Source organism: Canis aureus, chromosome 20 (genome assembly GCF_053574225.1).
Source record: "Canis aureus isolate CA01 chromosome 20, VMU_Caureus_v.1.0, whole genome shotgun sequence".
Classification (NCBI taxonomy): Eukaryota; Metazoa; Chordata; class Mammalia; order Carnivora; family Canidae; genus Canis; species Canis aureus.
In genome coordinates this window covers 16,298,520-16,326,367 of record NC_135630.1, presented here as the reverse complement: position 1 = coordinate 16,326,367, position 27,848 = coordinate 16,298,520, and the positions used below count along the sequence as shown (strand labels likewise).

The 27,848-nt window shown below is 34.0% G+C and overlaps 1 long non-coding RNA gene across 2 annotated transcripts in view; it reads left to right on the top strand.

Moving 5' to 3' along the window:
* Positions 1 to 27,848, top strand: part of LOC144291494 (uncharacterized) — a 57,490-nt gene that overhangs the window by 10,304 nt on the left and 19,338 nt on the right. Inside the window, exon 4 of one of the 2 annotated variants that reach the window (XR_013358778.1) lies at positions 837 to 2,472. The exons of the other annotated variant lie outside the window; for it this stretch is intronic. This is a non-coding gene — a long non-coding RNA (uncharacterized LOC144291494). Of the gene's footprint in view, positions 1 to 836; positions 2,473 to 27,848 lie in introns of those variants that run through there. 2 annotated transcript variants of the gene reach the window in all.

Below are 27,848 nucleotides of genomic sequence, written 5' to 3'. Positions count from 1 at the left end.
CTTCACCATGGTCCTCATCTGCTGTAGTGGATGTTATGGTGCTCTCTATGCCCCTCTTCAGGACTAGGTCCCTATTTTCTCAGCTGCTGTGAACATTGGCTCCTAAGGCCTACAGCTTAGCCTCTTCCAGAAATTGCCTTCATTCAGAGAGAGTCACTTCACTCAAGATTGTGTCCTTTCTGAATGAAACCCAAGTGCAAAGACAGGTGTATACAGACCTGGCTTTTTTGTACAGGCAAGCCATCCTAGCTTCATAGCTCCTCACAGAGCTCTTAACTCTATTGCAGTTCAACTTCTCACTGCACACTTCCTCTTCTTTTACTCCCCAACATGTGCTGTACCTTAGATCAACTCTCCGTGATTTCCTGCATTTCTAATATCTGTTTCATGGGAACCTGAACTAAGGTAACTGTTCCGAGATCACATTTCACACACAATTACATTTGCACTTGCTTCTTTCCAGAAGAACCTTCTATCATGATTTCAGTATCAGTTCCAGTGTAACCTCCAGAGAGATCCTCTTGGAGTAAACTATCCCTTCATTGTTGTTGAGTTGGGTCTTTGCTTTTTTTTTTTTTTTTTTTTTTCATATTGTACCACATTGAAAGTTTTCATTTTTTTTCTAAATGTGTATCACACAATCTGAATTTACCTTGTTTATTTATTTGTGTATTATTATTTTTCCTCCCAAATTGAATATAAGCTACTGGAGGGAAGAGAATCCATCTCTTTTGTTCATCACTGAATTTAATATAGGAAAAACATGTATTAGTTTGGGCTTCTATAACAATACAATGGGGTGGGTGGCTTAAATAACAAACATTTATTTCTTACAGTTCTGGAGCCTACACATCCAAGATCAAGGTGCTGACAGATCGGTGTCCTATGAGAGATTCTTTCTGGTTTGCAGATACCCATCTTTATAGTATCCTTGCATGGTGGGAATGGGGGAAAGAAGACTCTTTCCTGTGTCTTCTTATAAAGACACTAACCCTTCAGTAGGACTTCACACTCATTACTTAATTACTTTAGAAATGACCAACCCTCAAATACCATCACACTGAGGATTCGGGTTTCAAAATGTGAATTTTGGAGGGGCATAAACATTTAGTCCATAACAAGGTATATGATAGGTATTCAATAAATATGTATATTGATAGATAGATGATAGATGGATGGATAGATAGATAGATGATAGATAGATAGATAGATAGATAGATAGATAGATAGATAGATAGATGATAGATCTTGAAACCACAAAATCACTCCAAAATACCAGATATACATTTCAAAAAAAAAGTATCCGGAAGCTGTAGTTTAATGTCAAATTCATCATGTAGAAAACTGAACTAATACCAACACTTCCAATGAAAACCTTTAATTTCCTTAGTTACTGGGATTCTCATCTTTAGCTATTTCACAACTTGGTCAACCAAACCAAATTTTGTGTTATTGTTTCATATCCATTACTCAGTTTTGGTACTCTTTTTTTCTCTTCATCTCATTCTTACAAATTGGTGACTAAATGCTATAAAATCTGGCATCTCAATATCATTTGATTCATATCTATTGACCGAGTGTTAACTCTGACCTCATCTTCTCTCATCTGGACTATTAGAATAGCTATATAATAATTTTTACTCCTCGTATATATTTTCCCAAGTTATATGCTAATTATTTTTCCTAACTTGAATGATTTTACTATTAATAATAAAATATCTATACAAATAGGTTAAGTCTGATATATAGTGTTTAACATTTAGACCTCTATAGATTTTATCTGTCATCTCCTGCCTCTTTTATAGTTAGCAGGACTAATTCCCTGCATATGCACCTATTGTTCACTTTGCTTGGAATGCATTTCCTCCTGGAACATCTTAAGATCACATTAAAATATTGTTACTTTGGGAGACACTTCCTGATTTTTCCAGATTTAAAACTTTTTTCTCTGTGATTTAATAAGAATTTGATTAAATCCCTCAAGTTATTTTTTTGCAAGTCTGTATCTCTTTCAGAGACTTGTAGATAATTAAGGTAAAGGTTTTGTCTTATTCATCTTTGTTTTGCTAGTGCCAAGTACTGCGCTTGGCACTTCTATTACATTCATAAAACATTGAGAGAATGAATGAATGTTTGATAAATTAATGTTGATGAATGTGTCAGTGTCAGAGAGAAGAATGTGAGAGAAGAACTTGATAAGATGCATTTTATTATCAAGAGGTTGTAAAAATAATCTTGGGCAATACAGAAAATAATTTATGATCAAATAAAAATACTGTAGTTATTTGGGTTATAGGAAGAGTGAAAAGATTAGTAGTGCTTGATTTAAACTTCAACAGGTATTTACCAATATACGAATGGTATTTAGAGCTTTATTTATAAAGGTCATTAAAGTCAGCATTTCCAGAAAACTAACAATGAAAAAGAAACTAGATATCCCAAATAAACAAAAATAAAAAAGTATATAATATATGTACTAGGACTATACATTATGATATTAAATGTCATACGTTTTTATATGGTTTTTCATTTCAGGAAAGCCAGATATTTTCTTTTTTTTCTTTTTTTCTTTTTTAAGATATTTTCTTTATGATCTTTGTTTCAAATAATGTCAGAATGGGTCATAATTAATTAACGTCTCAAAAGCTATTTTCCATATAAATATTAGATTGTTCCCAATTTTTTGCCTTCTGTTTAAGTGAGAAGGAACCGTTATCCTGATACTTCTCCCATGCTTTAATATCTCTATATTACTATATGTCATTTCATGTTTAATGTGATAAAAACACATTTAAAGTAGATTAAACAGTTGAGAAAACATATGGAAAATAATATTGTTGAATATTTACGTAGTTTATTGGTAGAAAAGAACATTACAGGCACAATGAATAAAACATAAGGAAAGATTAATTAATTTACTCTTTAAAAGTTTTCATAAAAACACACATAAAATTAAAATGATATGTATGTATATATTTTTAAAAAGTGAATTAGTGCATAAACAACTTTCAAATCATAAAATAATAATCTTAGTGTTAAGTGGAAGGTATCAAAACCAAAATCTTAGAATCAGGTATTAATGGCTTCAAATATATTGGTTCACTACCTATTTAACTGTATAACCTTAACATTGCATCACTTCTCTTAGGTTCAGTTTTATCTTTGGTCAATGGGGGACAGTAATAGCATGTAATGTAAAAATAAAAGATATTAATACAGTATGATGCTTAACATGATGCCTACTTCAAGATTAGAATATTTATTAAAATTATTATTATTCCTGGACAATATATAGGAGAAATCCACCTTTAAGAACACAGCTCTGCTGGATTGCATTTTGGCAATTTGTACTAAGTAGTAAGAAGTGAATACTTTGTCCAAGCAATTCTATCTGAAGTAATTATTTAAATTATGGTCACTATAAATAAATAAATACAATTCGTGAACTTCCCAGTTTATACATAAATCCTATACTTTGACCTTATTCATGGCTAAAGCAAATAGTATTTGTGTATGAACAGCTTAGATGTTATGGAATTTTATTTTTTCACAACCACACTAAATAATGATGCCTTAACATATGTTAACTATGTTTTTAGGCCAGGAATTCATGATTCAGAACTATCTGATGTCAACCAAAAAAATAGTTGATGAATGAAAGAATATAATTTCTCTGAAAATTCAGTGGCACCACCTCTGAAAGAAAATGATTTACTGTTTGTCATTTTTAAGGTATAATGATACAGTTTACCCCTCTTTACCATGTCTCAAAGGAATTGTCACAAACATAGTATTGCAGGTGATACAGAATCATTTATATCTTTTGAAATATAACTGCTCTGAAGATCCAAATTGCAATAAGGACAACATAATAGAGAGCAACAGGTTTGGAAATAGAAATAGAGAGAAAGCGAAGTATAGTATGGCTGTATAAATGGACTGGAAAGTTCAAGAAATTGGAACAATTAAAAAAAAGAAAGGGGATCCCTGGGTTACTCAGCGGTTCGGTACCTGCCTTCAGCCCAGGGTGCGATCCTGGAGTCCCAGGATTGAGTACCACATCAGGCTACCTGCATGGGGCCTGCTTCTCCCTCTGCCTGTGTCTCTGCCTCTCTCTCTCTCTCTCTCTGTGTGTCTCTCATGAATAAATAAATAAAATCTTAAAAAAAAATAAGCAACGCAGAAACAGGTGAATAAACATATGTCAAAGTTGCACATTATTAAATGATATTTCTTAAATCTAAACATGAATGAAGACATCCAGGTTATTTATATCTTCTTTACTGCATATAAATCTGATTTCATTCTTTTAAAGTCATAGCCATACAAATAGCATTTGTTTCCACCTTCTAACTTGCAGAGACTTAGACTTACTTTGTAGACCCCTTGAGGAAAGAGAAGATGACCTAAAGGGGTGTAGGTATGATGCAATATTCTGGTATTTATAACCAGAGTTCAATATCATGCTTCAAAATTGAAGATCTGTTCAACCAGATCTGGTAATGTTGACCTCTCTGCCCATGCACACTCCCTATTTAAGTAAGAGAATTGAAAAAAAAAAAAAAAAAAAAAAGGCAATCCAACTACAAAAAGCAATTTAAGACATCAGTTTCTAGCTTTCACCTAATGATTGAGAAGTTTGGGTTCATAAGACTTTCTTTACTGTGTGTGAGTGTGTGTGTGTGTCTATGTGTAGGTATGAAATGGTTTTAATTTTAACCTGAAGGATATTTTGTAAATCTCAAACTTAGAAGGATATTTTGTAAATCTCATGGAATTCAATGAAATATAATAGGTTATAAATTCTCATATACACATACATTTTATATGAAGAAGTTATTTTTTAATTATCAATTATTTAATCTCATTTATATATAATTATTATTTTAGGCCAGATTTTAAAATCCTAAGAGTTCCTTGTTGCAAAGTATCTTGATTGTTGCTATTGATTCAGATCATCCAGAGAGAGTCTACTTATTTTAGTCAATATTCCATCCATTATTGTCTCTTCAAGTTTTTTTTTTAATTTCTCATCAATAGATAGCAGGATCTTGTTGAATAGAAAATAGCTAAAGTAGAACAAAGCATGCATTTTCTGGTATAAATACAGTAAAATAATGTACATGTAAAGCATCTCTCTCGTCATCATCATCAAAGTTAGGTTTGTCTTACAAAATATATCAATTACCAGATGGAAAGCCCTTTTAAAAGAGGTGTATTATTATTATATAACAGGTATTATTTTCAGATTCATTTAGCATATAATGGATAAAGTAGAATAGTTAACCTACCTTAAATTTTATAGTTTGGATTTCAAATTTTTACTCTACCTACCATATATATTACTTGAGGGTGTGTACTGGACTAGAACTCATATCTTTTGATGCCTAGTTCAAGGATCTTAAGCAAACACTGTTTTCTACATTTTAAAATTTTTCCTTTTCTTCAAATTTTGATGGTTATGATGATGGATGGTGATTTAAAATGACAAAGGGTTAAGATATTGGCAAAAATGGTAATATACTGTACAAGAATAAAGATAATGAGCATAATAGATGACTAAACTAAATTGAAAACACAGATGGAAATTAACAAAGCACAAATAAGTTAGGCTAGGAGAAGCATGAATAATACATCTTTAGATGTATTAGAATAGTTTTCCTGTCCTAGTAATTGAAAAGTGCACAAAAAGAAGAGTTTTAAATTAAAAAAAAAATTGTCACTATATCACATGTGCAGTTAATTTCTAGTTTTTATTCAGGTAAATGAGGGATTAATAGTTAGCTACAATTAGAAAATAATATTGATTACATGTTTAGTGATTAGTATGTAGTTGAAATATGAACATTCAATTATTTTGTTTAGAGAGTCCCAACATCACATTTCCCTTTTTTATAGATTTGTTTAAATTTTCTAATTATTATCTTCATCTATATAGAGATCAAAGTCAGTGGGAGGGGGACTTTGTACAATATAATTTCAAGTATAAAAGGAAGGGATACCTTTTAAAATCACTTCAACAGAAGTAATTTGTATCCTCAGGTCTGGACTGTGGCAGTATTGCTCATGCTAGATTGAATAACTTGCCTTTCACTTTTTATCTGTGTCTATAATTTGATTATCATTAAATGAACCAGAAAATAAATTTGCTTCAACAATGAAAACCCACAGGCTATATATCAGTCTTTTAACAAGATTTATTTTTTAATAGATAGAAATACAGTAAGAAAAAAGTACCCAATAAAAGACAAAATAAAAATTCTTATTACATAGCTTAAAGCCACAGACTGAAAATTGGAGAAAAAATACATTAAGGACTAGTGCCTAAAATATATGAAAAGTTTTATAACAATGTATTAGTATACACCTGGCCAAACCTGGAAAAGACTTTGGAAAAAAATTTGGAATCTTCATAGTGCAGCAAAATCAGTGGACTCAGCTCCACCACTCTCTATGTTCAATGTCTTTAGAGGGACATGAGGGAAGGAATCCTTTTTCTGGCAATAAGCAGCACAACTGCCTTAACTGTCACTTGGGTCCTCCTGTAATTCAAGTATTGGCAGATTCTGCTTTTTTTTAGACACAGTGTTTTGTTTCCAAGTCACACTTGCTTTTATCTTATGCTACTTTTGCCTGTTCTCTTTGCTCATTTCTATAGCATTTTGTCTTCCCCTTTTGCAGTCATTGTTCCTAACATAACCACATTATGCACTTGCAGCATATACTGGGACTTTGTGGGGAATTGAGAAAAAAAAAAAGTTTCTCCTCTGTTGTGATCACTGTACAGAAAGAGAATGGACCCATACTTAAAATTCGGTTTAAATGTTCAGACTGATGACACACATATGCACCAAGAAAGAATGAGTATACTTATTATAATCCATATAACTGTAAATATGGTAGTGTCCAAACAAGACTGAAAATGTGTTGAGAAAGTCAGAGAATGAGGCTGACTTGGGAGTTTTACAATGATTAGGATATGGGACCGAATGAGGGTTGCCTGTGGACACAAGGTCATGTTGTGTGACCTCCTCACCGAAGGAGAAGCACCCAGGATTTCTTATCAGTTTCCTACATGTGGGATGGGAGGGAAAAGGAGATGGATGTGGTTGAAAGTTGTCACCATTACAGCATCAAAAAATTGACACCCTTTACTACATCCTATGAAGGAATACATTTAAAAACAATGTCCCTTCTAGGAAAGCTTATTATAGAAAAGCATGCCTTCCTCCAGAACAGTGTGGCTTCATAGGATGCACAACTTGGGTAGTAGTGCTAGTTGGATTTTCAACACTAATTCCCACCACCTTTGTCAATGACTTTGGATAGGTTATGACCTGAATGCCCATTCATAGAATGCATGGAAGGAATGTTGACAGAGCATGGAATTTTTCTTTTTTTAAGATTATTTATTATTTATTCATGAGAGACACAGAATGAAAGAGAGACAGAGACAGAGAGAGAGAGACAGAGACAGGCAGAGGGAGAAACAGGCTCCATGCAGGGAGCCCAACATGGGACTCTATCCTGAGTCTCTAGGATCAGGCCCTGGACTGAAGGCAGTGCTAAATCCCGGCTGCCCCAGAGCATGGCTTTTAAGGAGAGGAAGGATGAGGGCCCCATGGGATGATTAATAAGATTAGAGACAATTCCATAAAATTGGTAGTAATATATTAGAACACACAGTATGGTCAATGAACAGTAAATGGTTCTTTATTTTGCTGCATATTAATAAGAGAACATTCAGGAGATGCTTTCAGGGAGAGTTCTGGGATTCAGATTCAAAGACATCTGTGCAAAATATCCTTGGGAAGCAAGAAGATGGTGGCAGACTAGGAGAACTCTAGACTCACCTCATCCCACAAACACAGCTCGATAATGATCAAATCATACTAAATAGCCCAGAAAATGACCAGAAGACTGAGAGAACAAATTCCACATGTAAAGGAGAGAAGAAGCCATATCAAAGAAGGTAGTAAGTACAGAGACGTTGTTTAGACAATAAACAGATCACAGCTGCTGCAGAAGGGAGAGAGGAATGAGAAAGATGGGAGAGAGGAGCACACGGGAATGCACAAAGATAATATTTCCCCAAAGCCAATGGCTTGAAAAACAAGGAGGGGGGGGTGAGTTTTGTGAGTTCTTGGAACTGCTGGGGTTTAGTGTCTGGAGTATTAGATGTCAGCACACTTGGCTGGGATAGAGCTTAGAGGGACTGAACTGCTCCTGGAGAGAAGACAGGCAAGTAACACATGGGCAGACAGCAACAGCATGGAAACAGCAGTTTTGAAGAGTGTCTGGGAAATGCAGTGAAGAGATTATTTTCTCTTCTTGGGGGCACATCTCTGAAAGTCAGCATCGAAGGAGAAACAAAGAAGCTGGGAACAAAGAAGCTGGTCAGTGCCATTTCCCTCCCCCACCTCTCAACATAAGTACAGAGCCACCTGTGGGAAACAGCTCAGTGCCAACACTGGCTGACTAACTTGTGTACACTAAACTCCACCCCTCTATGCTCTGGTGGAACTGCCCTTCTCAGTTAACCCAGCCTCTAACCTGGAACAATGGGCCTCTCCCTGAGAAGATGAGTACAAACCCCTGCTCGCATCATGTCTCTTGACTACAGAGTTTTGCAGTGCCTCTGTTCTGGTGGAGGTGGTGACAGATCTCATTTCACAAGCAGATGAGACCACACCTAGTTAAAACTCATCACATTCAGGCCAGAGACCAAACACTGCCTGAGCCTATAAGGAGAACCTCTGCAGACGACTAACCTAAAGGATAGAGCAACCAAAGCACAATACAGAGCATATGCAGCATACACTGGAGACACTACCTGAAAGCACCAGGCCCTAGGCACAATATGACCTCTGCTTTATAAGGCCATTACTTTCAGGTGGACACGGAGACATACTGGCTTTTCAAACACAGAGAAGAAGGCAGAGACTTAGAAAAAAAGGCACAAAAATTTATCCCAAATGAAAGACCAAAGTAAAGCCACAGCCAGAGATCTAACTGAAACAGATATAAGTAACATGCTTAGTGGATAATTTAAAGCAATGTTCATAAAGATACTCACTGGACTTGAGAAAAGAATGGAAAGAATCAGTGAACTTTACCACAGAGATAAAAGAGTTAAAAAAAATCAGAAATGAAAAATACAATAACTAAGATTCAAAATAGACTGGATGCAATCAATACAAGACTGGAAGAAGCAGAGGAATGAATAAGTGATATAGATGATAAAATGGAAAATAATGAAGCTGAACAAAAGAGAGAAAGAATTGTGAGTCTTGAGAATGGACTTAGGGAGCTCAGTGACTCCATCAAATGTAATAGCATTCATATCACAGGAGTCCCAGAAGAAGAGGAGAAAGAAAATGAGGCAGAAAATATATTTGTGGAAATAATAGCTGAAAACTGCTTTAATCTGAGAAAGGAAATAGACATCCAAATTTAAGAGGCATAGAAAACCCCCATCAAAATCAACAAAAGTAGGCCAACACCAAGACATATTGTAATTAAATTTGAAAAATATAGTGTAAAGAAAACATCCTAAAAGGAGCAAGACAAAAGAAGTCCCTAACTCACAAGGGAAGACGTGTAAGGCTAGCTGGAGATCTCTCAACAGAAATTTAGCAAGCTAGAAGAAAGTGGCATAATATATTCAACATGCTGAATGTGAAAAGTTAGTCTATCCAAGAAGTATTCTAGCCAAGAATACTCTATCCAGCAGGGCTATCCTTCAGAATAGGAGAGATAAAGCGTTTCCTAGGCAAACACTAAAGGAGTTCATTACCACTAAACAACCTCAAAAAAAAAAAATACTCTTTTAAAGAGGACTCTGAGTGCAAAGGAGAAACCAAAGGTTATAGTTAAAGGCAGGAACACGAAAGTAGTAAAATTGAATATTTCTGTAAAAATCAGTCAAGGAAATCACACATATAAAAGGTATGAAATATGATAACATATACCTAAAATGTGGGGAGGAAAGAAGAAAAGAATGGGCTCAACCTTGAATGTCCATCAACTTAATATAGACTGCTATTTGCATGATTACCATGTATTAAAAACCACTAATAAATATGCGAAGAATAAAAAGCAACAAATTTAAATACATCACTAAAAAATCAGCAAATCATGAAAGATAAGAAAGGATTAGAAAAAAACCTCCAGAAACAACCACAAAATAAGTAATAAAATAGCAATAATTATCTATCAATAGTTACTTTGAATTTACATTCAAATGGACTAAGTGCTCCAATCAAAAGACATAGGGTATCATGCGGCACTTGGGTGGCTCAGTCAGTTAAGCATCTGACTCTTGGTTTCAGATTGGGTATGATCTCAGGGTGGTGATATTAAGCCCCAAGTCAGGTTCTGCACTCATGAAATTCTGCTTGAAATTCTCTCTATCCCTCCATCTCTTCTCTCCCCCATCAAAATAAATAAATAATATCTTTTAAAAAAGACATAGGGTGTCAGAATGAATAAAAAACAAGGCCCATCTATATGCTCTATAAGAGACACAATTTATTTCTTTTTCTTTATTTAAATTCAATTAATTAACATATGGAGTATTATTAGTTTCAGAGGTAGAGTTCAGTGATTCTTCAGTCTCATGTAATTCCCAGTGCTCATTACATCATGTGCCCCCAACCCCATCCCTCCAGCAACCCTCAGTTTGTTTCCTATGATTAAGAGTCTCTTATTGTTTGTCCCTCTATACAACTTCGTATTTTTATTTTTTCTTCCTTTCCCTATGCTCCTCTGTTTTGTTTCTTAACTTCCACATATGAGGTGAAATCATATGATAATTGTCTTTCACAGAGACTAATTTTAGACCTAAAATCACCTGTAAATTGAAAATGAGGGGTTGGAGAAACATTTGTCATGCAAATGGATGTTTCAAAGAAAGACAAAATAGCAGTACATATATCTGACAAACTACTTTAAAACATAATCTATAACAAGAGACAAAGAAGGGCTCTATGTAATGAAAAAGGGGAGAATCCAACAAGAAAATATAACAATTGTAAATATATATACACTCGACATGGGGGCACCCACATATATAAAACAATAACAAACACAAAGGAACTCATTGATAACAATACAGAAAATCACCAAGGAAACAATGGCTTTGAATGACACACTAGACCAGATGGACTTAACAAATATGTTCAGAACATTCCATCCTAAAGCAGCAGAATGCACATTCTTTTCAAATGCACATGGAACATTTTCCAGATTAGATCACATATTAGGTCACAAAACAGCCTTCAACAAATACACAAAAATTGAATTCATACCATGAACCTTTTTGACCACAACACTATGAAACTAATCAGTCACAAGAAAAAATAAAAACCACAAGTACATGGAGGTTAAACATGTTACTAAAAAAAATTAAAAAAATAAAATACATGAAAAGAAATGAAAATGAAAACATGAAAGTCCAGAATGTTTGGGATGCAGCAAAAGTGGTCATAAGAGAGAAGTATATAGCAATACAAGCCTACTTCAAGATACAAGAAAAATCTCAAATAAGCAACCTAACTTTACACCTAAAGGAGCTAGAGAGAGAACAACAAATTAAGCTTAAAGCCAGCAGAAAGAAGAAAATAATAAAGATTTGAGCAGAAATAAATAATACAGAAAATAAAATTTAAAGAAACAGTAATAGAAGAGCTCAATGAAACCAGGAGGTAGGTCTTTGAAAAAAAATAATGAAATTGATAATCTCCTAGCCAGACTGATGAAAAAAAATAGAAAGGACAAAAAAAGTTATAAATGAGAGAGAAGAAATAATAACCAATGCCACAAAAATACAATTTTAGGAGAATATTATGAAAAATTATATGGCAACAAATTGGACAACTAGTATAAATTCCTAGAAACATATAATTTACCCAACTGAATTAGGAAGAAATATAAAAGTTGAACAGATTAATATCCAGCAAAGAAATTAAATTCATGATCAAAATCAAAAACAAAAATACCCCCAATGCTCCCTCCAAAAGTCCAGGATCAGATGGCTTCCCAGGAAAATTCTACCAAACATTTAAAGAAGAGTTAATATCTATTCAGAATATTCCAAAAAATAGAAAAGGAAGGAAAACTTCCAAACTCATTCTATGAGGCTAACATCACCCTGATATCAAAACCAGATAAAGACACTACTAAAAAAGAGAACTACAGCCCTGGTTAACATGGATGCAAAAATTCTTGACAGAATATTAGGGAAGCAAAGTCCAATCATATATTAAAAAAAAAGAAATCATTTGACATGATTATCTGGGATTTATACTTGGGCTGCAACAGTTATTAAATATTTACAATATAATCAATGTACATATGATAAGTAAGATAAAAGTAAGATAAATAAGAACCATATGATCCTTTAAATAGATGCAGGAAAAAAAAGACATTTGACAAAGTACAACATCCATTCATGGTAAAAACCATCGATGAAGTAGATTTATAGGGAACTTCTCTCAACACAAGGCAGTATCTGTAAAACTCACAGCTAATGTCATCCTTAATAGGGAAAGAACAAGAGCTTTTCCTTTACATTTAGGAACAAGATAGGGATATTGACTTTTACCACTTTTTATTCAACGTGGTACTAGAAGTCTTAGCCTTAGCAATCAGACAACAACAAAAAGAAATAGAAGACATCCAAATTAGCAAGGAAGAAGTCAAACTTTCATTGTTTGCAGATGACATGATACTGTATATAGAAAACCCAGAAGACTCCACCAAAAAAAATAAAAAATAAATAAATAAATAAATAAATAAATAAATAAATAAATAAAACTGCTAGTGGTGATAAATGAATTCAGTAACATTACAGGATACAAAATCAAGGTACAGAAATGTATTGCATTTCTATATTCCAATAACAAAGCAGCAGAAACGGAAATCAAGGAATCAATCACATTTACTGTTACACCAAAAACAATAAGATACCTAGGTATAAACCCAACCAAAGAGGTGAAAAACTTGTACTCTGAAAACACTGATGAAAGAAATTGAAGATGACACAAAGAAATGGAAAAACATTCCATGTCAATGGATTGAAAGAACAAATATTGTCAAAATGCGTATATTACCCAGAGCAATCTACACATTTAATGCAATCCATATCAAAGTACCATTAGCATTCTTCACAGAGCCAGAACAAATAATTCTGAAATTTGTACTGAACCACAAAAGACCCCGAAGAACGAAACAGCCTCAAAAAAAGAAGAACAAAGCTGGAGACATCACAATTCTGGACTTCAAGTTATATTACAAGGCTTTAGTGATGAAAAGAGTATAATACTGGCACAAAAATAGACACAAAGATCAATAGAACCAAAAAGTAAACACAGAAATGAAGCCACAATTATATGGTCAATGACTCTTCAACAAAGCAGGAAAGAATATATCCAATGGAGAAAAGACAAGTCCCTTCTAAAAATGGTGCTGGGAAAACTAGACAGCAACCTACAAAAGAATGAAACTGGACCACTTTATTACACTGTACACCAAAATAAATTCAAAATGGATGAAAGACCGAAATGTGAGACAAGAAACCTTCAAAATCCTAGAGGAGAACACAGACAGTAACCTCTTTGACATTGATCATAGCAACTTTTTTCCTGAGGCAAGGGAAAGAAAAGCAAAACTAAACTATTAGAACTACATCAAAAGAAAAAGCTTTTGCATGGTCAAGGAAACATCAACAAAACTAAAGACAGCCTATGGAATGGGAGAAGATATTTGCAGATGACATGTCTAATAAAGGATTAGTGTCCAAAATATATGAAGAACTTTAAAACTCAACATCCAAAAAACCCACAAATAATCCAATTAAGAATGAGCAGAAGACACGAAGAGATATTTCTCCAAAGAAGATATCCAGATGGCCAATAGACTCATGAAAAGATGCTCATCTATGCTGATCATCAGGGAAATGTAAATCAAAACTACAATGAGATACCACCTCACACCTAGCTGAAATCAACAACACAAGAAACAAAGATGGTGTCAGGGATGTGGAGAAAAAGGAACCCTCATGCACTTTCAATGGGAATGCAAAATAGTGTAGTCACTGTAGAGGTTCCTCAAAAATTTTAAAATAGAATTACTTTATGATCTAGCAATCAAACTACTGGATATTTACCCAAAGAATACAAAAACACGAGTTCAAGGGGATACATACACTTCTCTGTTTATAGCAACATTCTTTACAATAGCCAAGATATGGAAGCAGCTCAAGTGTCCATTGAGAAAAGAATGGATACACAGGAGATAGTAGATATAGACAATGGAATGTTATTCAGCCACAAAAAGAATGAAATCTTTCTAACAGCAATGACATGGATGTACCTAGAGAGTATAATGCTAAGCAAAATAAGTCAGAGAAAGACAAATACCATATTGATGTGGAATTTAAGAAACAAACAAAAAAGGGAAGAAATAAGAGAAAGACAAATCAAGAAACAGTTTCCTAAGTATAGAGAACAAACTGATGGTTACCAGAGGGACGGGGGATATGGGAATGAGTGAAGTAGGTGAAGAGGATTAAGGAGTATACTTGTCATGATGAGCACGGGGTATTGTATGGTAGTGTTGATTGGCTATATTGTACACTTTTAACTAATATGACATTTTATGTTAAGTAATTGATATTAAAATAAGCACTTAAAATATAAAAAAATAAGATAACAAAAAATCCCATAAAACAAAACAAAACAAAACAAAACAAAAACAAGAAATAGGGCTATCTATCTTCACAGCAGGTATGCTTTTTAATTTTACCTGAGTCACTTGTGAATATATATATCAGCTCAGAGGTTCATTATTAGAGTAAGCATTTAAAAAAATATTTGGCATCTCTGTATCATCTGAAAAGCTTAAATACATAAATGCGTGTGAACATGTATAAATATATATGTATATATATATATTTGATTACATAAACTTTAAATAAAAAATAGAGGAAAGTTCATTTATAGCTCCGTTCCCAACTTTTTTTTCAATTTCATACTTTACTAGATTCCATATAGCCCTACATCTTTGTAATATAAGAGTAGTTTGTATTTGGAAACACGTTGAAACTTTCGATACTTGACTTTTAAGTAAAAAAACAGAAGTAGTTTTCTTCATTGTGCCATAAACTTGGCGTTTTCAAACTATACACATAAAAGTATTTCCATAATCATCATATAAACAACTTTAGATCTGTGTTCTGAAACAACATATCTTTGGTTAATTTCTATAATATGCACTTTCATGCATTTTTTCTTTTACTAAAAATAAAGAGTGGCTTGAAAATATTTAGTGATGATAGAATAAAATTATCCAGTTATATAACAAGTTATTGAAATATTTTTCTATTGGTCATTTCTTTTCTTCAGTGCTATTTTTTAGTACTTTTGATTTCTTTGTTTATTTGCAGAATTAAAAAAATGTTTAAAGCCCTAGAAAATATGTAAAGCATTGAAAGTCACCATAATATAATTTTCCTGTACTATAGGCCAAGCCCCTGACAAAAAACATTTTACATATTTTTTGGTAAGAATGTGCAGGTCTAGGCAATCACAGAGAAATGGGGAAAACAGGAATCTTGGAGGCATACTAACACAGATATAGAACCCAGGAGTGAAGCTTGGAGGCCAGACTTCCTATACAACCTCTACTACTTACTACACATGGAAATTTGGAAGAATCGGTTAAATTTCATGTTGTGCTTTCCTTATCTGTTAAATGGCATAATAATAAATGTGACTTGCCTAGCAAAGGGAATCATTATGAGAATAAAACTGTATGTTTATATGTCCTAGTTATGTTCCAGTGTTTGGTTAATTAGGAATAATGTAAGCATTGTATTATACATTTATTGCTAATTTTAGATAAAATGAAACTATCTTTATGAACTTCTCTTTCACTATTTATATAGTCAATCTCCATGTTACTCCAATTCAATGTAGACAGTGATCATACTCAACCCAATGTAAATACGGAACATACTTAACCAAAATTTATTTTTTTTTTATTTTATTATTATTTTTTAATTTTTATTTATTTATGATAGTCACACAGAGAGAGAGAGAGGCAGAGACACAGGCAGAGGGAGAAGCAGGCTCCATGCACCGGGAGCCCGATGTGGGATTCGATCCCGGGTCTCCAGGATCGCGCCCTGGGCCAAAGGCAGGCGCCAAACCGCTGCGCCACCCAGGGATCCCTTAACCAAAATTTAAACTGTAAAGTGTACACTATTCAGACAAGTTGATGAAATTCATATGTGGGAGCATACAAACAGTTCTATTTTGCTCTTTGGTGGTATGGTAAACATTTTTAGGAAGAATTTTCTCTTTCTGGCTTTTTATGTATGCATCTTAAATATTTGGAACAAACTATTTATGCTCTAAAAACAAGATGTTTTAGCTCTTAGATTTGGCCTGTATTCTGCACTCTATGCTTAACTATCCCTGCAACTCTACCAATTGATTACAGCAGTATTCCAAACTTCACAAAATAAAGAATTTAGACTAGAAGACTGGCTCTGTAATGCACTTCAATTATATTCTCTCTCAATGACTTCAACTCTCTTTCCATTATTTAATTAAATCCTATGCTGCAGTGCTATTACAGAAGAAGAGACCTTACTAGAGTATGTGAATTCTTCTTCATTTCCTACCTTTTGGGACACATTATTCATCTCAAGATTTCAATAAAATAAGAACCTCAATGTAGTATGACAAGGAATGAAGCTGCTCAGGTAAAGCAAAGTCAGCAGTCAGCATCTGTTGTGCTAAACTGCCAGAACTGTTATCCTGCCTAGAAGGTATTACAATCATAAAACAAAATAATTTATTTTCAATTCTTACATTAAGGACAGAGAAAAATAGCTAACATTTCCATATAAAGGGTGGAGATGATCTGATCCAACTCTAAGAATATACATTTTTCTATCTTTCTGAAATATTTCCGTACCCTAGAATCTTTTTCCTTCTTTGTGCCTCCTTTTCTATACAAAAAAAATTCATATTTACATGCAGGATTACTGTATGACCTTCCCTATGAAATCATATTTTTTTGGCTAAGCCTGATAATAATATCCACATTTTTAAGATCATATCTCTGTAGATATGAATTCAATGTCATAAATATATTTAATCCTTAATTATTCTTCATGAGAGAGATTCACTAATTTAGTCTTTCCAATTTCTTAGGCATTATTTACGAAGTCTCTCTCATTTCTCTACTCTTAGCTCTGGTGGTAGTTAACTCAGTAACACTATGGAATCATCAAACAAACAACAAACATAATTTCTTATGTGTATGTGGAAACAATGAAGATATAGGTAAATGATGAGCTCTCTTCCCCTTTTATTGTATGTTAAGATTTTATTAAAATATACTTAAAATAAAAGAAAACAAAATGAAAAACATGAGTACAACTTGGGAATAATGTTACCCAATAGATGGCACTACACTCTTTGCAATACAGTATTCCATATGATCAAGATAATTTGATTTGAAAAACTCTTACAATTTCAAATGACAGATTAAAAAGATAAGCACTTTAGTTTTTTTGAAACCAAAAGGTGTTCTTAGGGGAAACACAAAATAATGAGCTATTTCTTTTAAAGCAATTGAATTTATAGAATTGAAATTAATATAATTAATCAGCCTTACTATACGTAATTTAATAAAAAGGAATGTAGATTCTTATATTGAAGAAAGTATCTATATTTCCAAGAGGCAGAATGGGAAATCTAAATGTTAGTAAATTAAACAGTAACATTAAAAGCATTATGTCTATGTACATACTGAACATAACCAAAGAAAATGTGTAAATAGAATATCTGAAAAACTACAGAATAATTTTGGTTTTCATTTTATTTGTTATTTTGAAACTAGAGTCTAATGGTTTAATGTTTTGCAAAGGACATATGTAGCATTTGAATTATATTTTAGCCTTATGACATATATGTGTGTTGAATCTGGCCCAGATAGGGGTATTAATTGAGGTTATAATGTATATTCACATAAAATACATAAGTGAATAAAAAACCTCATACCTTATACTTATTTATTTTAATATGTAAGTGTGAATTGAAATGTCTGTATCATGTTTAGAGATCTAGAAATTAAAATCTAGACTAGTGGTAGAGAATATGAAGATTGAATTTACATTCAATGTTTTTCAAAGTATTATTGAATGATGGTTATATACTGTTTGGAGTTAGAGATTTTATTCAACATATTAAAACAAACCAAAGAAAGAACAATTATTATAATTCCAGCAGATTTTATTTTCCCCTCCTTACTCCAGCCCTTTGCATTCAGACGTTTTTATAATCTGTGAATTTTTGCCACTTCTCATTATTTTCCAGATAAGCAACGGAGTGAAATCAGTTTGTCTTCTACTCTCATTAGTAAAGTTCTTCTTCTTCTTTTTTTTTTTAGTAAAGTTCTATAATAGTTATTCAAAGTTAAATTAACAATACAGTATGATTTATTTTTTCAGAATTGGATATCTGTAGCGTATGAAAAAGTTCAGGGTATTCTTAGAGCAGGATGATCTTATGTGCTTCTGTTTATAATTATATAACCAATCATAGTATTATTCAGCCTTCAGAAAGCAGAGAAACAGAAGTATTTGGAGTTATTAGCCCTTGAATAACTCAACTGAGAACTATGAGAGGCTATTTTAACAAAGCAAAAGATGAATCTGAATGAAGACCACAAAATACTGAAAGATAAAGAACGTAGTACGTAATGAAGGTCATTAATCCTTGTAATATAAATATAGTTAAAGGTAAAAAGAAATTTTTCCTTGGAAAATGTAATATAAGTGCTAAATAAGGACTTCATAAAAGCAATAAAAATTCAAAGGTAAATGTGTTAATGATCTAAAAAGTAAAAAACAAACAAACAAAAAACAAAAACAAAAAAAAACCTCTCATAAACTCATACCAGTGGACAGGAATTAAGAAGGACCCAAAGACCTTTTATTCTTTTATTTGGGGAATTGTGAGGAGAATAGAGAAGACAAAGTCAGCACAGTCAGGGTATCAATTTATTGGAGAGCAAGATGCCAGGAGAAAGGGGTTATCATGGTGGCAGAAATAAGTGAGAACTTCTTTGGAATAAGGAACTATGCTCTATTTATGGATGTATCAGTTGAAGATAAGCATTAATTGAATAGACAATATGCAAAATTGCTTTTAAGTAAACAAATTGACAACTTGGAATAATTAGCAAGATGATCTAACAGAAAATGAGAGATTAAAGTGTGGATAATAGAAACACAAATTAAGATGAGAAGAATATAGTCGAATACATCAAGTATTACACTAAATATGTTTTCAGGATGATTTGAAAGTTATCTAGGTAAGTTGTTGGGGACAGGTGACTTGGGGATCCTACTCTTCTGCCATCTTGCTCCACCTCCTACACTAAATATGAATAGGCTGGATTTCTCAGTGATAGTATAAAAGTAGTAATAATTTTCTTACAGAAAGAACACTTAAAGAAATGCAGTTTGAAAACATAGAGAAAATAATATTATGCAAATTAAAATAGCAAGCAGAAGCCAGGCTTAGAAATATTGAAAGGGTTTTTCAGGTAAAAAGGGCTACCTCTAATAAGTGGGCACACACACACACAATGCACAATTAATGAAGGCCTAGCATCAGAGATAAAATAGGTAATACCACTCATTAAAAGAAATCCATGTTGTTTATACATAAAGACTTTCTTTTAAAAAATATAATTCTCACTTTCTTAAAGAAAATCTCAGCAACAGGCAAACATGAACAACCTGAATAAAAGTGGTTACATTGTAGATCATATACTTAGGACATAATCCAATATAATTTGAAATAAAAGCAAAAAGTTGGCCAAAGACGTCTTAATTGCATAGACGTTAAGAATAGTTGAAAATCATAGTATGAAATTATATTTCTACAAATGAAGATATTATAAGAGCAACTGTAAACTACCTAGTGAGTAATATAAAATAAAATGCTTTATACCAAAAGCTTTGTTTAAAAAAAAAAGGGAAAACATTGGTATAACTTTAAAAGTCTCAATAATTTAAATAAAAACATACAGAAACAGAAAAAAAATTCAGGATTTTTTAAGAAATAAGGGAATAAACAACCTATAAATTAAATTAAAATGAAAAAACTAATAAAATAAAAGCTTAAGTGAACGATGTAAAGTGATTAAAAATAATTTTAAAAATATAAGAAAGTAAATAAATACAGCGGATGATTCCTTTAAAAGGTCATGTGATGTTTAATTCCAGACTCAAAAGTCACTGTGGTCTATATTCATCATACAAGTTTACGGAGGTCAGGTGATTAGTGAACTTTTAGTTCATGTCTCTCTTACAAAGGGTGCTATCATATTTTTCAAGTTCCAAAACACATAATTGGAGCTGACATACTCAGCAGCTTTTGGAATCCCACATTGCCTCCCTCCCTGTGGCATGAGGGCTAATGTAGTGAGAAGGGCCAAATGGAAACCACTAGAACTGCTTCTAGCCAGGAAAATGGTAAAACAAAAACAGTATGACATTTCTGGAGGAATTGCAGTGATTATTGCCACCATTAAGGCCTCCAGAAATACAATAGTAGTGATTTCCCACACATCCTCATACAACTTTCCTATTTGTCTTCCGCAGAAGATAGATCAATCATTCCACAGTGGATTATTTTTTTAAAGATGTATTTATTTATTTTTAGAGAGAGAGAGTGAGAGAATGTGCAAGCATCGGGGAGGTGCAGAGGGAGAGAATCTCAAACAGATTCCCCACTGAGCTCAAAGCCCTATGCCTCTGATCTCAGAGTCCTGAGAATAGAGATCAGGACCTGAGCTAAACCAAGAGTTAGACACTTAAATGCCTGAGCCACCCAGGCATTCTGTCAGTGGATTATTTTAAGCTTAACTGATGATGAATCCACTTGCACCTGTTCTTCCAGATGTGGTTTCATTTCTTGAGCAAATTAACAAATCTTCTGGTACCTGATAGGCAGCTCATGATTTGGCAAATGTTTTTTCCTTCTTTTTTTGTTAGTGAAAACTACTAGACAAATTTTTTTTTTTTGAACTGGCAAGACCAGCAGTGTACCTTCACTGTTTATCCCAGGGGTATATCAACTCTTCAACTGTATATTGTAATTTAGTTCACATTGATCTGGATCTCCTTTCCCTTTTACAGGATATTACTCAGGTCCACTACATTGATGACATTAAACTAATTGGACCTAGTGAGCAAGAAGTACAACTATTCTAGAATTATTGCTTAGATATTTGCATGTCAGAGGGTAAGAAATACATCCAAAAAAAAGTTCAGGGGCCTTCCATCTCAGTGAAATTTCTAGAGGTCCAGGTATGGGGAATGACCAGATACGACTTCTAAGGTGAAAGATAAGTTTTTGCATCTGACTTTTCCTATAATCAATAGGGGTGTAAAGCCCAGTGGACCACTTTAGATTTCGGAGGTAATATATTGCTCAGTTGGGTATATCACTCCAGGCTATTTACCAAGTGACCCAAAAAGCTACTAGTTTTAAGTGTAACAGAGAATGAGAGGAAGCTCTGCAATAAGTCCAGGCTATTGTGCAAACAACTCTAACCACTTGGATAATATGATTCAGTAGTTCTAATGGTGTTTGGACTTGCAGTGGTATATAAGGATGCTGCGGGCATCTTGGCAGATCCCTACAGTTGAATCACAACACAGGCCTTCAAATTTTGAAGCAAAGCTCTGCCATCCTCTAAAAGTAATTAATCTCATTTTAGAAACATCTTTTGGCCTGCTACTGGGCCTTAGTAGAAACTAGATGCTAACCATGACTCAGCAAGTTATCATGGGACCTAAGCTGCCCTTTATGAACTGGGTATTACTTGACTCACCGAGTCATAAATTTGAGTGTGCACAGTAGGACTACAGGATTAAATGGAATATATATATATATATATATATATATATATATATATATATATATATATGATTAGGCTTGATCCGGATATGAAGACACAAGTAAGTTACACAAAGTAATGTCCCAAATGCCCATGGTCCCCTTTTCCTTCTACTGCCTTCTCTCCCACAGCCTGCATCTATGGCATCGTAGGGAGTTCCTTATGATAATTTGACAAAAGAAGGGAAGATTCTGGCCTGTTTTCCAGATGGTTCAGCAAGATATATAGGTACCACTGAAAGGTGGACAGCTGTAGTACTACAGCCCAATTCTGGGGCATCCATGGGCAATGGTGAAGGGGGGGGGGATACCTGGGTGGCTCAGTCGTTTAGCACCTGCCTTCAGCCCAGGGAATGATCCTGGAGTCCCTGGATTGAGTCCTGCATCAAGCTTCCTGCATGGAGCCTGCTTCTCCCTCTGCCTGTGTCTCTGCCTCTCTCTTTCTGTGTCTCTCATGAATAAATTAAAAAAAAATCTTAAAAAACAAAACAAAACAATGGTGAAGAGAAATTCTCCTAGTGGGAGGAACTCCAAGCAGTGCATCTGACTGATGGCTGTTCACTTTTTGTCTATATGTGTTTATATACACACACATGTATATATGTATATGTACATATGTATACTTACACACACACACTTATGAGGCATCACCAGCAGTCCCACAAAGAGATGAGACTTGAATAGTTAGTCAATCTGCCAGGAGTGGAAGGAAGTAATTCCCAATTGCAATTTGGTCTCACCATCATGAGACAAACAGGTCGGTTTTTGGCAGTGGTCATAAATATAACATATAGATGTAACCTCTGCCACAGAAACAGTCATTTCTTTTAGTACTAGGTTGTAGTCAGTTTCTTCAGAGAACTAATCTTTACCATGAGTATCTGAATGCTCCAGACAATTCCTTCAGCAGCTATGATTTGTTTATTCAGTTTTAATCTTCAGAGAAGGTATATTTTAATCTATTTAACCACACAGTTAAATAAGTTTTTTTCCAGTAATAGCCCCCAAAAAGGGAGACTTTTTGAAACAGTCCCAGAGTCAGAGAGACATTCACTGAGCCAAATAACCCACACCCCCAGCTGAAACAAAACCAGTGGACTTGGATTTCAGCTCAAAAAAAAAAAAAAAAAAAAATCATCAAGCAGCAAGCCACTGGGTATTTAGGAAAACCTTAGGGAACTGGGGATCCAATTGACCGAGTAGCTTTTTTTCAGGCAATGCAGTAGATAGAACATAAATTCTCCCTAGTGAACTAATAGATACCCTTTTAGCATGTAAAGCCATGATGCTATTTGGGCCAAACAGGCTATATTTTTTAAGTGTATCATTCACCTTTCAAGCAAAGATATTTGGTTCCTTCCTAGCTTGTTAGTTATAGAGTTGAGCTGACCCACTACAAAGGAGAATTTCAGGCCAGAGAGTAAAAAGGACTCTGGGGGTCAGGTATCAATAAAAGCTCAGTTATAAGTAAATAGCTACTTTTTAAAACAGACACATAGATCAATGGAACAGAATAGAGAACCCAGAAGTGGACCCACAACTTTATGGTCAACTAATATTCGACAAAGGAGGAAAGACTATCCACTGGAAAAAAGACAGTCTCTTCAATAAATGGTGCTGGGAAAATTGGACATGCACATGCAGAAGAATGAAACTAGACGACTTTCTTTCACCATACACAAAGATAAACTCAATATGGATGAAAGATCTTAATGTGAGACAAGATTCCACCAAAATCCTAGAGGAGAAAACAGGCAACACCTTTTATGAACTCGGCCACAATAACTTCTTGCAAGATACATCCATGAAGGCAAGAGAAACAAAAGCAAAAATGAACTATTGGGACTTCATCAAGATAAGAAGCTTTTGCACAGCAAAGGATACAGTCAACAAAACTAAAAGACAACCTACAGAATGGGAGAAGATATTGGCAAATGACGTATCAGATAAAGGGCTAGTTTCCAAGATCTATAAAGAACTTCTTTTTTTTTAAATTTTTTTATGATAGTCACAGAGAGAGAGAGAGAGAGAGAGGCAGAGACACAGGCAGAAGGAGAAGCAGGCTCCATGCACCGGGAGCCCGATGTGGGATTCGATCCCAGGTCTCCAGGATCGCGCCCTTGGGCCAAAGGCAGGCGCCAAACCGCTGCGCCACCCAGGGATCCCTATAAAGAACTTCTTAAACTCAACACCAAAGAAACAAACAATCCAATCACGAAACGGGCAAAAGACAGAACAGAAATCTCACAGAGGAAGACATAGACATGGCCAACAAGCAGATGAGGAAATGCTCCGCATCACTTGCCATCAGGGAAATACAAATCAAAACCACAATGAGATCCCACCTCACACCAGTGAGAATGGGGCAAATTAACAAGGCAGGAAACCACAAATGTTGGAGAGGATGTGGAGAAAGGGGAACCCTCCTGCACTGTTGGTGGGAATGTAAACTGGTGCAGCCACTCTGGAAAACTGTGTGGAGGTTCCTCAAAGAGTTAAAAATAGAGCTGCCCTACGACCCAGCAATTGCACTGCTGGGGATTTACCCCAAAGATACAGATGCAGTGAAACACCGGGACACCTGCACCTCGATGTTTCTAACAGCAATGTCCATAATAGCCACACTGTGGAAGGAGCCTCGGTGTCCAACGAAAGATGAATGGATAAAGAAGATGTGGTCTATGTATACAATGGAATATTACTCAGCCATCAGAAACGACAAATACCCACCATTTGCTTCGACGTGGATGGAACTGGAGGGTATTATGCTGAGTGAAATAAGTCAATCGGAGAAGGACAAACATTATATGGTCTCATTCATTTGGGGAATATAAAAAATAGTGAAAGGGAATAAAGGGGAAAGGAGAAAAAAATGTGTGGGAAATCTCAGAAAGGGAGACAGAACATAAAGACTCCTAACTCTGGGAAACGAACTAGGGGTGTTGGAAGGGGAGGTGGGCGGGAGGTGGGGGTGACTGGGTGATGGGCACTGAGGTGGGCACTTGATGGGATGAGCACTGGGTGTTACTCTATATGTTGGCAAATTGAACACCAATAGAAAATAAATTTATAAATAAAAATAAATCGTTTAAAAAAATAAAAGTAGTGCATCTATTAGCCACATTAGGGACGCCTTAAGTCCAAAATTCCAAGGGGAAAAAAAAAAAAATTCCAAGGGGAATCTTAGAGTGGAAATGGCAAAATCATCAGTTGTAGAGCTATACTATCTCCAATACCCAGGGTATCCAATAAGGTGCTCAGCGGTACAAAAAGACAAAACATTTCCCTTGAATATCAGAGAGATTCAGCATTGTGAATCTACCACATAGTCCCAATTTCATTGGAAAGGAGGAATCTGAATTTTAATGAGATTTTTAAGAAGCTCTGTTGGAGAAATATAATTACATCACAGATCTTCTGACACTGCGACTTCAGACTTGACCACCAGTAGCACATCAACCATATACTAAAAATTTTGAACATCAGAGAGTAGAGGTGCTCATGCTACATCTTGATCTACCAACTAGTGGCTAATGGGAGTGGAGTTTGTTCAATAGCAGCTATCTGTAGCTCTTTCGCTGTTAAGATAATTGTCTCTGGCTAATCCCCACATGGCCTGGTGAAGTACAAGCATATAATATATCACTTACTGGTTTACATTCAAATGTAGAAGCAAGGAAAACAATACCTTGAACTGGCTCAAAGAGCTCCACTTTCTGGCATTAGGATAAAGGATGATCAAATGACTAACAGTACTTGGAAGTTAAAGACAGAGTATTTTGGTAAGATTTAGTGACATCTTCTCTGGAGATATTTACTTACATTACAAAGGGTAATACAAACATCTTCTCACAGGAGTTAGAGGCTCCTGTAAAGCTCGGAGCTTCCTGATTTTATGGTTCTCCCTGTGTGGTGTAAACTACTGTACTCACAGGCACATCTAGTTTTCATTGCTTGGTTCTTGTAGAATTGGGTCATAGAGAATCGGAATAAGATCTCTGTGAGAAAAAGATTTGTTACCCAATCCAGAATTTTGGGTCTCCACATATTTTCCTATACTTTAATAGTATATACTATAATATTTACATTTTATATATGTACATATCGTATAAAGCATATATCAAACATATATTTTTCTCAGTCCTGATTCTATTAATAAACATTCAGGTGTCTTAATTTAGGTTGTTTTTTTTTTTTAATTTGAGCAATAATGCAATAAAAATGCCTATATTGTCAATATTTCTGATTTTATTTATAGTGCATAGATCTCCAATAGTTAAATTTCTAGTTTTAATTATTTATTTATTTAATTTTTTTTTATTTTAACAGCTATTACTGCATGCTCTCAGTGTTGATATAGCAATTGTAATAGCTGACATTTCCACCAGCCATGTATGAGATTACTTCAGTTCATCTCTAATAGATATTTTGTTATTAGTATTTTTATTATTACCACTTTCACTCTGATTTATAAGATGTGGTTTTATTTTGTAATGTTGCTTTTATTAAAACAGTGAATAAAATTGTTAAAAATATCATTTTACTAGCAATTATTTACTTATCTAAATTATTTCATGTGAATTTTGAGAATATATTTACTTAATCAAATTAACAATTTTCAGAATTTTTGAAGTGATTAAAATACATTCTTCTGTAGAAGAAATGCTAGTAAAATATCAAATAGATTAAGACAAGATTATAGATAGAAACCAATTCTACTATGATCAAGAAAGACAATGAGAGGAAATAAAAAAATAAAAAATCAAGTAAAAATGTTGGATGAATGTAATTTATTGAATAATAACAGGTTATAATAACTGGACATAATGTTAGATAGTACTATGAGTGTGTGCCTTTCAATGAAATACTACATATATATATATATATATATATATATATATATATAGATTATATAGACATAGATACAGATATATAGCATCTTATTTGGTCAAATATTTCCCAGAATCCATTTAGAAATGGAGAATAAGGAACTGGCTGGAGTTTAGGTAAAAAATTGGAGTCTATTACATCATATTTACTATTTATAATTAAATTAATAGGTAAATGCCTAAAATATTTAGCTATACACCCAACTACCATATTGTTCATTGCAAATTGATTCAAAAGGGGATTTGTGACATATTTCTGGTCAATGATATATAAAAGTATGTTTACTCAAGCACCATTTACTTCTAGACTATAAACACATAGAGTGTTTTCTTTTTGTTTGAACAATTTTCCATTGGTACTGGAACATCAACAATTACCTAAGGATAAGCTAAAACCAAAGATAACATTGAAAAGAAAAAAAAAAGATGACATTGAGAAGATAAGAAAGACTCTGTGTCCAAACTGACACACAAGAGTTATTGAATCATTCAGTTCTAGAGCTGACTGTATTCCATTTGCCATTTTTGAAATAATGTAGTTTTGTATTATTGGAGCTATTTCGAAATGGTATTTCTGTAATCTGTCACCAAAATCATACTAAATGAAACACATCATTGGAGTTCAGGAATGAAGCTTGTATTGCTGTTTAAAAAAGAACATCAGGGGCAGCCCAGGTGGCTCAGCGGTTTAGCGCCACCCTCAGCCCAGGGCCTGATCCTGGAGACCTGGAATCCAGTCCCGTGTCAGGCTCCCTGCATGGAGCCTGCTTCTCCCTCTGCCTGTGCACTGCCTCTCTCTTTGTGTGTCTCTCCTGAATAAATAAATAAAAAATCTTAAAAAAAAAAAGTGACTAAAAAAATAATAAAAATAGAAAATAGAAAAGAACATCAGTATTTTATTTCTAACTGGTAATATCTCCTTGAATGTTTTACTTTACATGGATATAAATAATTATAATGACTGGACTTTTAA